Below are 5,374 nucleotides of genomic sequence, written 5' to 3'. Positions count from 1 at the left end.
GACAGTGTAGCCTTGTGGTTAATGTCGCACCTGGGTTGGACTCCTGCCTTGGATTTACCAGCTATGGCAATCTGGATGAATTGTGTAATCTCTGTGTCCCATGACCTTTTCAGGTTCCTTACCTGAAACAAATGATTGTTTTAAAACACACACACACACACACACACACACACACAGTATTAGTGAATATTGTGGGAAATAAATTCTTAGAAAAGGCACTAATGCGCCTGCCCTTAAAATTCCTACTTAGCTATCACATCTGCTGCTGACTGGGTCAGAGGTGGTGTGAAATGTAGAGAGCCATTCCAGAAGGCTCTTGGTTGCATCTATTAAAACTTTGCTCTAACGGAGCAATTCTGCCTCTAGGAAGCAGAAATCCTAGGGGCCAGATATGTTCCAGATTTTAAGAAGGTAATTTGGTGCTTATGCCACATTCTTCATCACTCTCCCACAGGGTCTGGAGGTGTCTCACACTGGGGTCTTCAGTTCCACTTCTGATTTCAGCCTCGTGCGCACAGGTCCCACCTCAGGTGTGGCTGGGAAGTTCCGGAGAGTGGAAGCTCCTTGGGGTAACCCTCGGCTAGGGCCCAGGGGCAGGTGGGTAAGTGCCTAGTAGATTCCATCTTTCAGGCGAATACTCCAGGCTACTCATGAAGTCCCAGAGGATTGACCGCTCCTCTGCAGCTACCTCAACAATGACCCTTGTTTTGGCTTCTCCCTCTCCCTATCTTACTCTCCCCAGTCCCTAATTCCTGCTTCCTGGCATCACCTTCCAAATAAACCACCAGCACCCAAGTCCTGTCTCTGGCTCTGCTTTTAGGGAGCCCAGCCCAGAATAATCCCTTAATGAAACACTTTTTAATATTTCTTCAGCAAACTGCATACATATTCACAGTAAGTGAGATACACAAAGACTTGAAATAGCCTCACATCGATTTGGGTCAGGTTTGCTGCCATCTAGGTAAAGAGAAGGTCTTCTGAGCACCAGAATATTATGGCTCTGAATAGGGGCCCGGCCTGTACTTGCCTGGTACACAGAGGTGCACCCTCTCATGCTTGGTTAAGTCAGTGTGAGTGGGGAACGTCTTGGTGCCATGGACTGCTCCCAGAAGTCCCCAAGGACACAATAGTGACCAGGATGTTGAGGGTTGCCATCAAGGAGCTGACATCTAAGCAGGAGGAGACAATCGATAAATACAGGTAGGTAAACAAGGTAATTTGACCTCTGGTAAGATAGCATATTCAAAAGCAGAGACATTACTTTGCCAACAAAGGTCTGTCTAGTCAAGGCTATGGTTTTTCCAGTGGTCATGTATGGATGTGAGAGTTGGACTGTGAAGAAAGCTGAGCACCGAAGAACTGATGCTTTTGAACTGTGGTGTTGGAGAAGACTCTTGAGAGTCTCTTGGACTGCAAGGAGATCCAACCAGTCCATTCTGAAAGAGATCAGCCCTGGGTGTTCTTTGGAAGGAATGATGCTAAAGCTGAAACTCCAGTACTTTGGCCACCTCATGCAAAGAGTTGACTCATTGGAAAAGACTCTGATGCTGGGAGGGATTGGGGGCAGGAGAAAAAGGGGACGACAGAGGATGAGATGGCTGGATGGCATCACTGACTCGGTGGATGTGAATCTGAGTGAACTCCGGGAGTTGGTGATGGACAGGGAGGCCTGGCGTGCTGCAATTCATGGGGTTGCAAAGAGTCAGACACGCCTGAGTGACTGAACTAACTGAACTGAACACTGGGGAAAGAGGTCCCAGAGTGATTATAGGCGATGGGGTGCTCAGGGGTGGCCCATCTCTGGAGATTTCTGAGCAGGGAGGGGACAAGGAGAAGGAGTCCCTGACACACGATTTGGCTAAGGGGAAGAGCAGTTTTAATTTCTTGAGACAGGGTGGAGTTTTCCCTGTTTGAAGAAGAGCAAGGACACCAAATGGGTAGGCACATGATCCTGCCAGCAGGGCAAGGGGAAGAGCCCTAGTTAAGGCTTTCTAGCTTCCAACAACAGAGGGAGGAACTGAGGGGCTTCCAGCAGGGAGCACCATGATCTGATTTGGAAGAGCCCTCTGCATGTTGCTCGTGAGCAGATGGGAGTTAGTGGCAACAGTGCAAACTCAGAATCAGCAGAGTGGTGTCTGCTGCCCACCAGCACCCATGCCCGTCTTGTCTTAATAACAGTGCCTAACCTGGGCCCTCCCGCCTCCAGCAACTGCTTCAGGGAACACAAGCCCCACCACCACCACCACGACCACCACCACCACGGGTGCTCTTGATTGGCCTAAGGATGACATATCCTCTGTCAGTGATAGGTCAAGAGTGTGCATGTGACCAACCCCACCCAGTGAAACATCAGGGAAAGCAGCCGGGACTCTGCTGTGGGGTCTACCAACACAGCCAGCTTGGCAGTGATATCTGCTACACCACTGAGATGGGGGTGAGCACAACTAGGGAAGAGGCTGCTTCCTGCATCCCGGAACCCAAAGCTCACTCCAGGCTTCCTGTTGTGCAGAAATGGGTATATGCTTGTGGTCGACGCGAGATTGAGCAGGGGTTTCTGTTACTTGCAGCAGGAAACCTTCGATGGACAAGCAAAATGCCTGTCAGAAGGGAAGTCTTAGCAAATCAGGGCACGTTGGTATTGTGGAACATGGCAGAGCCATTGCAAAGAAGAGTAGGATCCTCATGTCTAGAAAGGGAACCAGCCACAGGAGATAATTTTGGTTCTCAATCAGGAATTATTTTCTCCCCAGGTAGGTTGCCAGACTGAGTAAATAAAAATACAGAATAAATATATATCTCAGATAAACAATGGATACTTTTTTAAAATAAAGTCCCGGGGAGTACATTATTAACTGAATATCTGTATTTTATCTGGCGACCCTGCCTTCAGGACTTTGGCAATGTCTGGAGACATTTCTGGTTATCATGACTGACAGGAGGGCACTAGTAAGTAGAGGCCAAGGATGCTCGCAGACATCGCACAATGCACAGGACGGCCCTCCCAACAAAGCATGTACCAGCCTAAAATGTCAATAGTGCCAAACCTGAGGATCCCTGTTATAAAATGAGAAACAACTCAGTAAGCTACACTGGAATCCCATTGGTGTTAAAATTCGAATTAAGCTACATGATTGCATAGAAAATTTTATGGAGGTCACACTCCATGGGCTTCTCTGATAGCTCAGTTGGTAAAGAATCTGTCTGCAATGCAGGAGCCCCCGGCTTGATTCTTAGGTCAGGAAGATCTCCTAGAGAAGGGATAAATTACCCATTTCTCCAATATTTTTGAGCTTCCCTTGTGGCTCAGTTGGTAAAGAATCCGCCTGCAATGCAGGAGACCTAGGTTCGATCCCTCAGTTGGGGAGATCTCCTGGAGAAGGGAATTCTCCAAGCTATTCTGGCTTGGAGAATTCCATGGACTGTATAGTTTACAGGGTCTCAAAGAGTTGGAGATGACTAAGCGACTCACTTTCTTTCACACTCCAAAGCCATGTGGGATAGGGGGTGAATATACTCCTCACTCTAAATCCTTCTGCAGTGTTTTGTTATTTTTTTTTAAAGTTAATAAATTTGAAGTTAAAGTTAATATATATATATGTACCCACAAAGTACCCAGATGAAAATGATGGATTTTTCACAAAGTGAGCACACCCATAACACAGGGACCCCAGACAAGACAAAATGACCAGCATCCCTTGAGGCTGCTTGTGTCGCCTTCTAGTCTCTCACTGCCCTGCAAGGATGATGCCTCTCCTGGATGCTAACCTGTTTTGAACATCGTATAAATGGAATCATGCAGTATGTATATATGTATATATGCATTTAGGGCTTCCCAGGTGGTGCTAGTGATAAAGAATCCGTCTATCAATGCAGGAGATGCAAGAAACTCAGGTTCGATCCCTGGGTCCAGAAGATTCCCTAGAGACGGAAATGGCAACCCACTCAGGTATTCTTGGTTGGAAGGTTCCATGGACAGAGGTGCCTGGTGGGCTACAGTCCATGGGGTCGCAAAGAAACAGACATGACTGAGTGACTAATGCTGAGTGTAGTAGTAGTTTGTTCCTCTTCCTGTGAGATACGCTGCAGTTTATTCCTTCCACTGTGGACAGACACTTGGGTGGCTTCTGTCTGGCACTGTGATGAATGAAGCTGGTATGAACATTCATTCACCCTTCTTTTGGTGGCATCTGTACTCCCTCCTGGTGGGTGTGTACCTGGGTCTGGATCATTCCACCACAGGGTGTGTGTATGATCAGTTTGGGGGCTTCCCCGGTGGCTCAGCAGTAAAGAATCTGCCTGCAATGCAGGAGATGCAGGAGACTCTGGTTTGATCCCTGTGTCAGGAAGATCCCCTGGAGGAGGAAATGGCAACCCATCCCAATATTCTTGCCTGAGAAATCCCATGGACAGAGGAGCCTGGTGGGCTACATAGTCCATGGGGTCGAAAAAGCGTCTGACATTACTGAGCGCACACGCACCCATGCTCAGTTTTACTGCTGCTGCTACTGCTGCTAAGGCCCTTCAGTCGTGTCCAACTCTGTGCAACCCCATAGACGGTAGCCCACCAGGCTCCCCTGTCCCTGGGATTCTCCAGGCAAGAACACTGGAGTGGGTTGCCATTTCCTTCTCCAATGCATGAAAGTGAGAAGTGAAAGTGAAGTAGCTCAGTCGAGTCCGATTCTTAGTGACCCCATGGACTGTAGCTCACCAAGCTCCTCCGTCCATGGGATTTTCCAGGCAAGAGTACTGGAGTGGGGTGCCATTGAGCAAAGAGCTGCCAAAATGCTCGCACCAATTTACACATTCCCCAATTATACATGAAGGTTCTGATTGCGACACCCATATCCTTACCAACCCTTGATACAGTCTAGCAATTTCATTTCGATCCCTCTCCTGGGTGTACGAATTGTTAATCACTGTGAGTTTAAGTTGCATTTCCCTGAGTAAATAAAGTTGAGTGCTTTTTAAGTATCTTTATTGACCTTCTGAATATCCTCTGTTGTGAAATGCCTGCTCAAGTCACTTGTCCATTTTTCTGTTAGGTTATCTCCTTTTCTCCAGTTGATTTGTAATAGAGTCTTATTGGTAAGTATCTTTTCCCAAGGAGTGTCTTGTCTTTTCTTTCACAGTGCTGCATCCTTTTCTGGACAACACCCAGGCTCAGGTAATAGAAGGGAGATTGCTGAAAACCGGCTCAAGGCTGAGAAGGTAATGGACACTCTTTGCATTATATAATACAGTACAGGATAAAGAACACCCTCAGCCAGAGGTTGGTCTTTGCAGTGTAAAAGGTCTGGTTGCTTTTTAAAGAAGTAGGTGCCATTATTGGAGTGGACCCCATGAGGGCTCTGCTCTTCCCCTCCCCTTGAGGACC

This window comes from Bos javanicus, chromosome 5 (assembly GCF_032452875.1).
Source record: "Bos javanicus breed banteng chromosome 5, ARS-OSU_banteng_1.0, whole genome shotgun sequence".
Classification (NCBI taxonomy): domain Eukaryota; kingdom Metazoa; phylum Chordata; class Mammalia; order Artiodactyla; family Bovidae; genus Bos; species Bos javanicus.
This window is presented reverse-complemented; position numbering follows the sequence as displayed.